The 10,742-nt window shown below is 43.2% G+C and overlaps 1 long non-coding RNA gene across 1 annotated transcript; it reads left to right on the top strand.

The window, feature by feature from the left end:
- The first annotated feature begins 264 nt into the window (after window positions 1-264).
- LOC123160029 (uncharacterized) lies at window positions 265-5,290 on the top strand. The gene is made up of 6 exons (XR_006479959.1): window positions 265-427; window positions 829-948; window positions 3,126-3,230; window positions 3,690-3,857; window positions 3,963-4,089; window positions 4,896-5,290. It is a non-coding gene; the product is annotated as an uncharacterized lncRNA (long non-coding RNA).
- The last annotated feature ends 5,452 nt before the right edge of the window (window positions 5,291-10,742 follow it).

Raw genomic sequence — 10,742 nt, 5'->3', positions numbered from 1 at the left:
CTTTATTCCATAAATGGCAATAGAAGATATGTTTGGGCCACATGATTCTATTCCAAAAATTTAAACAACTTTGCAATTAACGGTGCATCTGTTATGTATTTGTTTATTATGAGCTTGTCTGCTTACTGATGTGTGGCAATTTCTTAATTATAAGTCCCAGTTTATGCACTTTCTATAAGGATGACAGTGAGGAGGGGCTACCTTTTCCCCGGAGAGGACCCTAACTGAACTTTGTATCAAAGCTTTGTGTGTGCTTCTCCTTAATTTGTGTGTAAATTCAGAGTTCTAATCACCATCCTGGTGTTTGCTGGTTTCAGGCATTGTATGGGATGGATCTATCATGCTGGGATTAGTTGTAGACTTCCTTGCTGAACCCTACAGGGAGCAATGCATCCCCAGTTTGCTTCCAGAGAAGGAAGGGGAAGAGGTGAACCTTCTTGTTCTTCATTGATTCCTAAATAAATATCTAATATGTAATATTTTGTTATATCTATGCTCAGTTACAATTACAACATGGGGCTTCAAGTGTCTATTACTGTGGATCACCAATATTTTGTTATATCCGTGCATTTTAGTTACAACTAAGTGCCACACCGATGAATGTGAATGTCTGTTCAGGTAATAAGTATCACCATTAGCAATTTCGTTTGTCCCCATAGTCTATGTGTGTCCCATGTCCTTTCAGTACCTTCTGCTATTTTCTTGCATTTTCGTGTACCATGCTCCAATGTTGCATTAGTTTTTGGCCGAAACTTCTTGCCTAGATATGGCCATTTTATTTTTGCTACACCATGGTTAGTTAGCTGAGCCATTTGAATGCAATTTCAGGGTTTTCTTGTTGCTGCTATTCGTCGTGGATATTCAAGAGGCAACTTGGCACCTAATGTCAGCAACATGCTTATCGGTGACGAGGGAAATGAAAGAAGGCTGCAATGGAATTTGTACTAGGTATGTTTCTCCGTCTCCTCAACTCTCTCAATCTTCATCCCAATTCCCGCCTATAGAGATTGATATTGGTCTGTAGCTAGGTTCAAATATTTTCTTCCTTACATTAAGCAACTTCCCTCGAAAAATAATGTTCCATCGTTGTGCCTCTAAAAAATCATTGTGCCTCCTACAGACTATAGTACCTATTACAGACTACAGCTTACCTGTAACTCCAAGTCCTATCATAATCTTGGTGGAATCTGAAAGACATAAAGCATATGTACCAATAGACCAAACAATCCTCTCTGTTGTAAAATAAAAGAATTAAGAACTTAATAGTACGTACAAAATAGTGGTATTAGTTGAAACACCATTGTAAAGAGCAATTTCAGTTCATTGAAGATTCTGTCCCTTGTGGTAGGCATTCTTTGCAAATTCTTTAGCTTAATTGATGTGCACTCGTTGTAATTTTCAGTAGCAAGTGCATCACGTATTTGGTTAATGCATTATTTATTCTTTTCCATCCATAATGATATTTGAAGACAACGAATTAGTATGAGATGCTTTGGGGGGTTCAAACACTTGGGTAAGATTAAACACATGTGCTGAATTGGCAGTCCTTCATCCAAATTTTCTTGATAATGATACACCATTTGGCGACAAGTTCTCTACAAAACTGGTATTTTTATGACACATGGTCGTGTAGCTGTGATCAGAGAACTTGTTAAGATATAGTGGGAAAGGGACCAGAAATGCGGTCTGTATGACCAAAAACATCCTGAACAAGTGAACATATGGTTGATTATTATTTATTATGCTCTGTTTTTTAGGAAACTATCTGAACTCTTCTGAGGGACGTTCGTTCTCTATTGTTTTTCTTTAGAAGTTTCTCCACGATGGCACTTTCCACCTAGAAAGAGCATCAAGGCCGGCGACCCCGTTTTTGTTAGGATGGAAGATAAATTATTGTTAACTTTTTTTGATTTCCTTTATTCCATAAATGGCAATAGAAGATATGTTTGGGCCACATGATTCTATTCCAAAAATTTAAACAACTTTGCAATTAACAGTGCATCTGTTATGTATTTGTTTATAATGAGCTTGACTATTTTGCAACATATACTGCATTTCCAGGGGTAACCCTTTTGCTTATTTATTTTTTTGCTATGCTCTCTGAAGATCAGATTTTGGCCATATAGTTACCGGTGACTGGAAGTCTAAAACTGAGGATAGGGTAGATTGTTTTGATTCCGATTACTTGGAGATCTTGTGGCTTGTTGTCCCTGGATCAGTCAGACCTACGGCAGCATCAACTCGTTGATCCTAGAGGCCATGGTTCTCTGAGGTAAGAAATATAAGCACACTAGAGAGAATCCATGTGCCATATGAACAAATCTCTTTCTCATCGATGCAATCTCTTCATTTAAAACAATAATGAGGCTAGCCAACTCGCATGGAGAAGGCTCCCCCGATCGCTTCCTTCGATGGCCGTTCAGTCATGGTCAAACTGGTCTTTAGTTTGCTTCCCATCTTGCTTCCATGTTGGACGCTGACTTAGATGTCATGCTACTTAGCTCATTAGTTTGCTTCCCATCTTGCTTCCATGTTTTTTCTTCACCATGTTATCTTTAGCCTTCCATGCAACTGATTTGGTTGGTTTAATTCCTTGCATAGTTCTCCTTGTTTGCCACTGATAAATACAACGATTATGTGATGTCTGTATTTATTGTTTCAGCTAATGTGCCTCTTTTATTATAATTATCATCCTCTATGGTTAATCACACATTTCATTGTTGTGCTTCGGAGTCTATGGTGTACTGCATGCAACATGATACAATCCGCAATGGTTAATAAAACTAAATATGATAGCAAATGAAAACTATTGTGATGCATTGAACTATGATGGACACATAACAAAAGGCGTACAATAACTTCGAACTTTATTCCACTGCGAGATGTGTCAAATTTATTCCACTGACAAGATGTGTCAAACTTATTCAATGTTTTTTGTATTGTGGTCGATGCAGTCCCAGGACTAACGTTGGAATATTCATGTGTTATAGCCCAATATAGATTTCTCAATGTATCATTTTGGCACAGTTTGACTGCTGAACAATATTGCCAGGCTGATCATTTCTCATGTCTTTGCAATTTTTGGTCTTTGTTTTGATTTCGTTGTGTGGTGTGCTTTTATCTAGGTGAGTTGAGTTGCTGCTTGGTTGGAGATGTTGACGTCGTTCGAGACGCCCGCTGGATTCACCCTTTTCAAGGTTCTGAATAAGGGCAAGCTCGACAAGGTCGAGGTGAGTGTTCGTCACCACCTCAGCTCTTGGATTGGTTTGGATTACTCGTGTTTTTTTATTTTGACTGCAAAATAACTTCTCTTTTCAACACACTTAGTACATGATCTAGCAATCACATTATAATAGAGTAAGTGAGAAAAAGCTCTTTATTTAAATGACCAAGAATCCGTGGTGTGCTCCTGAACTGCAAGGAACACTCCACTACGAAACTCACTCAAGCAGGCTGATAGATCGATGCTAATTCTATTGTTATTATTTTTTATTGCCTAAGCGCCGACCAAGCACTCTTGTATTGGAGATGCCCTGATTAGCTTCTTCTACAAATTTGTCCCGATGCAATTAGCAGGCTAGCATATTCGAAAAATGAAATTTTGTATGACATATAGCAGGATATGCATGTATTCCTACTCCTATCTTATATGGACAAATAGATCTAACAGCTTGCTTGCTTGCTTGCAGTGGTACAGGTATGATCTTCATGGAGCTAGGCATCACTGGATTTGGTAATACATAATCACTTATTCAGAGAGCCCAAGGTGAGAAGGGACGAGCATCTAGAACACCACCACCTACTAATCAGTGAGCTACTATCTGTCTTTGAATGAGTTACTTAACAAGAGAAGGCAGGTAGCAATAGAACACGTGCAATCTCAATGTTTACTAATTATCTATTTCTGAATTTATTCGTTCCCAGCTGCTCTGGATCTGGGTGTTTTGTTTGCTGCTTTGTAGGAGTTTCCTACCTTTCTTCTGCAAATCTGGAATGCCTTTATGGCATGATCATGTGAAAAAGTACCTTGATGCAGTAATGGATTTGATTTTCACTGGTTACTCTGTTTTCACGAATTACTATCCAACTGTAAGTCTGTTCTATACCCTAAGGCCCATGTAAATCAGATAGAAGATTAAGCTATTTAATTTTAACTAAAAAGGATAATATTCTTTCAGTCGCTTGAATCTGTCCAGACCTGAAAAATACTTATACTTTGAAAGCTTGATATACGAGTATGTAATTTTATAGGTATGTAAATAGCCGACAATGTTATTGTTCAAATGTACTCGAGCCAGGTTGGTGCTTCATTGCAACCAAAAGAATTAGTAATATTGTTTTGCTGAAAATATGGTCGCACTTGTCGGTGTTGTATAATAGGATTTTTAATTAGTGGCATAGGAATTTTTTCCCTAAGATCCACTATGAAGTTGATTGAAAGTCCATTTTCCCTAAGATCCACTATGACAATGAAAAAGATTTCTGAAAACTGTGTCACCATAAATGTTCCATCATTGTCCATAGCAGTCCCATGTGGAAAAAAATCCTATACGACTGAGTCGTACGGACCCGATCGTGAGACCCACTCCAGCACTCGCCAATTGTCCGTCCGAATCTTAATGCAACAGGCGTCTCCTTCCCCGCTTCCCTGTTTCACTCCTTATCTCCTCCAACGCACCCAAAATCCAGCCGCTGGTCATGCCATTCTCGCCACCACCTGACAGCACGACGCACCCGCACCACTTTCCCCTGGGAGCCTTGCCGCCAATGGTGCCGGGTGCGGTGGTCGCCCCCGCCTCGTTCCCCCTTCCCTGTTTGCAAATCTAGATTGAAACTCGAACCATTTATTCTGCTAGATATGCCTGTACTGAAATTATTATCTTATACATTGACAGAGCATGGAAGAACCAAAAGGTAGTTGATCAGCAGGATGGCAAGAGGAAGACAAGAACCAAATTAAAGTTTGTTGCTGTGCATGTCTGTATCTATCAAGATTCAGTGCTATGTAGAAATGTCCTTGAGATTTGTTTCACTCAACGAGACCAAACAATCAGGAACACAAGTAGGATAGTTGATGCTTTTTTCATTTTTCTTCTGATGAAAAGGAATCTTCATCTGCCAAGAATACGGCCTATAAGCATGTATGCCTAATTACCTATATGTTGATTTAACAAGCTCACATACATGTCCATTTCTGAAAATAGTTTACCCATCCTCAAACATATAACTTGTGTGTTGTTGCTTTCCATTATATTGAGAAAAACATAAGTTTCACTGGACCTTTTATTCATTCAGGAGCTCTAAATGACACCGTTGTATTGGCAACATATTCAGTCATTTCAGATCATCTTTCAGAGTCATTCTGGATTGTTCATGCCAAATTATTGGTGTGTGCTGTAAAAAACTAAAAAAAGCAGTTCATGTTTATTTTTCTTATGAATTTTGTTCCCCTATAAGATGTGGCCTACTGTATACTCTTGGGATAAATGAGCTGTGACATTTGTTGTTGTCCACTATTTTCTTTGCAATTTCCCTGGTATGTTGTCAACAATTTAGCGTGACCATTCCAGGCTTGTCAGAGACAAATTCATAAGGTTTGACAATACATGTTGGCCAATTGTGAGGTAACAAAGCAAGCATATAGTTACAGAACAAAAGGATATAGTCATTTTTATGTTTCAACAAGTAAATGGCAGCGACAGAGTGGCACCCAGCCAACAAAGGATTTGAGGCCGATCAATACCCTTATGCCAATATACATGGTTCAGTTCTGGACCACAACAGTTCACATTTTTGTTACTGAAAACCCTCAGGGCCTCACCTATCCATGATGGTTGAAAGAAGTAGTAGAGAAAGATACCAAACAGGCTGTTACAAAACTTATTGCTGGACCTATACATCACATATTGATCTTCACATCCATGCCCTCGACAATAAAGGGGATCAATCGCGTGATGGATGGGCTGGAGTTTGTTTCTATGGCCGGCTACGCAGCGTCACCAGGATGCCCGATGGATAGCCGTTGTGCCAGCTCCAGGGTGCCGTGCAGTTTGTCGCCATGGCTGACTTCACGCGTGACGGAGCAGATGGATGGCGTGGTACATGAGGGACGACGTGCCGTCGTGCCGCACGGCTGCCTCCGTGCCGTCAGGCGGTGGCGAGAATGGCATGACCAGTGGCTGGATTTTCGGGGCGTTGGAGGAGATAAGGAGTGAAACAGGGAAGCTCGGAAGGAGACGCATGTTGCATTAAGATTCGGACGGGCAGTTGGCGAGCACTAGAGTGGGTCTCACGATCGGGTTCGTACGACCCGGTCGTATAGGATTTTTTTCTGTCCCATGCCATATTAATTTCAGAAGAATAAATTCTTATTCAGATGTTCATTGTGTTTCTATGTACTGCTATATTTAAAAAAGCAAGTTTCAGCTAAAACCAGAGCCATGGTTAAGATACTCTTTACACCTAGGATATGTGTATATGTTCAGATTGCTCTCTGCGCCATTTTGTTACGCAGCTGACGAACTGAGAAAGAAAGAAAAGGGATAGACAGTCTTTGCTGGCTCCGCCCCCTGCCGCTTCATATTCAGCTCCTTACAGGCCACAGGCATCGCTCTACGTAGGTTGGGCTAAATAACATATGGGCTATCCTAATACCTCCTGATCCCTATATCTCCGTATATGCACAACAAAGACATGTTTTTTTCTTAGGTTTCTTATCTTTTTCCCTCTTTTTTGCAGGAAAAATATGCATGGCCAGATTTCTCATCATGATAATCATGTTTCCAAACTTGCTTAAAAAAATACAACCATGCCAACTTTACTCTATCATCATAGTGCCCATATTTTCAAACTGAACATATGCATATCATGCAAAGTTTCCCTTTTCCCAGACTATTATTTAACAACATAATAAACATGTTTAAAAAATAGCATGATTTAGTTGAAGGTTCTTGCAGCATGAAACTATTTTCATCGACAACATGTCCTCAGCAGATCTCTGCGCCATTTGGCGCAATGGGTCAACTAGTATAATAAAAAATAGACCCGGGGGCCATAGGTTTCACTAGTGGCTTCTCTTAATATAGCATAAGTATTACGGTGGGTGAACAAATTACTGTCGAGCAATTGATAGAAAAGCGAATAATTATGAGATTATCTAGGCATGATCATGTATATAGGCATCACGTCCGTGACAAGTAGACCGACTCCTGCCTGCATCTACTACTATTACTCCACACATTGACCGCTATCCAACATGCATCTAGAGTATTAAGTTCATAAAGAACAGAGTAATGCATTCAGAAAGATGACATGATGTAGAGGTATAAACTCATGCAATATGATGTAAACCCCATCTTTTTATCTTCTATGGCAACAATACAATACGTGCCTTGCTGCCCCTGCTATCACTGGGAAAGGACACCGCAAGATTGAATCCAAAGCTAAGAACTTCTCCCATTGTAAGAAAGATCAGTCTAGTAGGCCAAACCAAACTGATAATTCGAAGAGACTTGCAAAGATAACTTAATCACACATAAAAGAATTCAGAGGAGATTAAAATATTTCTCATAGATAAACTTAATCATAAACCCACAATTCATCAGATCTCGACAAACACACCGCAAAAAGAGTTACATCGAATAGATCTCCAAGAAGATCGAGGAGAACTTTGTATTGAGATTCAAAGAGAGAGAAGAAGGCATCTAGCTAATAACTATGGACCCGAAGGTCTGTGGTAAACTACTCACAACTCATCGGAAGGGCCTTGGAGATGATGTAGAGGCCCTCCGTGATCGATTCCCCCTCCGATGGAGCACCGGCGAAGGCTCCAAGATGGGATCTCGCGGATACAGAAGGTTACGACAGTGGAAATAGTTTTTCGTGGTCGCTTTTAATGTTTTCGGGGTACATGGGTATATATAGAAGGAAGAAGTAGGTCGGTGGATGCTCGAGGGGCCCACGAGGGTGGGGGGGCGCCGGGCACCCTCGTGGCCGTCTCGCTTGTTTATTGACTTCCACTCCAAGTCCTCTGGATCACTTCAAATCTTTCCTTGGAGGGATGCATTAGGCTTAACAGGAAAATGAGCTTTAAAAAATAATAAATAGGATGTAGTTATAAAAACTGGGCAGTGAGTATAAAAAAATGCACCAAACACTAAATTAGTTTATAAAATATTATTTATGGATTTTGAAAATCTTAATTTTTCATTGTTGCGCGCGCAATGTTTTGTTGGATTTTTACGTAATACAAATTTATATTTAATCTAACTAGAAATTTCGGGATAAAAATATACCGGATCCCATCAAAATGTGGGAAATTTTATTGAATTCCGTCTTCAACGGTTGGTTGAAATTATTAATCGTTGTCCTAGCTAGAAAATGAAATGCACTTTTAACAAACTATAAATGGGATGTAGTAAATTCCATTAGAATTCAAAAATGGGTTGTACATTCTTACAAATCGCAAATGGGCTATAAGTTCTCTGCCACACACTTGTGGACCTACTAAGTTGACACGTCCCCTAAAAAAATAAGTTGACGCGTATGCAAGGCTTTGTCAACTTATTATAGTCAACACACGGTTCTAGCAGCAGTGGCCGTTGGATGTCTATCCAACGGATGTCGTGCTTCTTCTTCAATCTCGGACATTCTTAGCTTCGGCCACCCAAAAAATGATTCCTCCCCCTGACATCTGGGGCGCACCATTTCGGAGGCTGACCTGTGGGCCTACTAAGTTGGCGCGTACCAAGGAATTTGTCAACTTAGTCAATATAAACGATTCTAGCTTCAGTGACCGTACGATGTCCATCCAACGGCCGTACTGCTTCTTCAACCTCTGGTCTTCTTGCTCCAGCCGCCCAAAGCAGCATCGGTCGTGCCGCCTGCTCCTGCCTCCCGTGGCCGGCTGTGCTGTCGCGGAGGTCTCACCGCCCCCATACTACTCCCACCGCTGGCCAGGCCATCCCTCCACTCACACACACCCCCTGTTATTCTGCGGCAACGGCAGCCTCACACCGCAGCCGAACCAGTGAACCCTCGTACTCCTCTCCACGTGGGCATCCACTGCCGCATCTTTCCGGCTCCACGTCGTCCCCTTCCTAGGCCTCGCCGTCTTCCACCGCCGCGGTGCTCTCGGCGCGGCGTGGTCAATGTGGTCAACGACCGACTTCCATCGGAAGAGTACTGTACGTGGAGAGGCTGACAGCTAGATCCACGGCGGCCGCAGGGAAGTGCCTCCTTATTATGCACAAAATAATTATTCCTCTACCTGACAGCAGGGACCCACCGGACGGGCCACCTTATTTCGCGAAAAAAACGATCCCCCCCTGACTGCTGGGACCCACCGGATGAGCCACCATATTTTCGCGAAAAAAACGTTCCCCCTGCTGTTAGCTCGGACCCACCGGAAGTGCCTCCTTATTACGCACAAAAAAAGGAATACTCCCCCTGCTAGCTGGGACCCACCTTGGTGGGAGGCTGACTTGTGGGCCTACTAAGTTGACGGGGATGGAGGGCTTTGTCAACTTAGTCAATATGAACGATTCTACCTCCAGTGACCGTACGATGTCCATCCAACGGCCGTAGTGCTTCTTCAACCTCTCGTCTTCTTGCTCCAGCCGCCCAAAGCAGCGCCGGTCGTGTCACATGCTCCTGCCTCCCGTGGCCAGCTGTGCTGCCGCGGAGGCCTCACCGCCCCCTACTATTCCCACCGCTGATCAGGCCCTGCGGCAATGGCAGACTCACACCACGGCCGAACCAGTGAACCCTCGTACTCCTCTCCATGCGGGCTTCCACTGTCGCGTCTTCCCCGGCTCCACGTCGTCCCCTTCCTAGGCCTCGCCCTCGTCCACCGCCCAGGTGCTCTTGGCGCGGCATGGTCAACGTGGTCAAGAAACGAATTCCATTGGACGTGGACAATGCGTGGAGAGGCTGACAGCTGGGTCCACGGCTGCAGCAAGGAAGTGCCTCCTTATTACGCGGAAAATAATGATTCACCCACCTGACAGTAGGGACCCACCGGACGGGCCACCGCATTTCACGAAAAAAACGTTTCCCCCCTGACTGCTAGGACCTACCAGCTACATCTTCACATGCAAAGAAGTGTGTCCGGGCAAAAAATAAAAAAATGATTTTCCCCCCTGACTGTTGGGACACACCATCTACATCTTCGCACGCAAGGAAGTGCCTGATAGTCGGGACCCACCTGGTCAAAGCGTACGTAGCGTTGTCATTCTGGTCGCGAACGTGTACATACATACTGGTCGATGTAGAGGCGCGCACGTGTCGTAAAAGAGGCGCGCACGTGTCATGTACACGTACGTACAACGGCCAGGGTGCAAGAAAGTAAATACGCCCACGTACATACATACAGGCGGGGTCTCAAACGCCTACTCGCGCATACGTACGGCCAGGGCTCATGTATGTGGCTGGGTCGGAATGGAGAAACAGCATCGTCGTCATGTTCATGGGGAGGCAACGGAATGCGTCGTGTTCATGGGGAGGCAACGGAATGCGTCGTGTTCATCGGGAGGCAACGGAACACATAGGAGCCAACCGGCTTGGACGGAACAGGCGATGGAAACGAGGCCTGGTGTACGGCAGAATAGAGGAAACGGCCTTGTGTTCGACCGGCCACGTTCAAAACGGGATCCTGTTCATCGGGAGGGGTCTGGCAAGGAAATGGACCTCCTACGGTCGAAACGGGGTCCTGTTGATCGGGAGGGGTGTGGCGTACCGCAAAA

This window comes from Triticum aestivum, chromosome 7B, assembly GCF_018294505.1.
Source record: "Triticum aestivum cultivar Chinese Spring chromosome 7B, IWGSC CS RefSeq v2.1, whole genome shotgun sequence".
Taxonomy (NCBI): domain Eukaryota; kingdom Viridiplantae; phylum Streptophyta; class Magnoliopsida; order Poales; family Poaceae; genus Triticum; species Triticum aestivum.
This window is presented reverse-complemented; position numbering and strand designations above follow the sequence as displayed.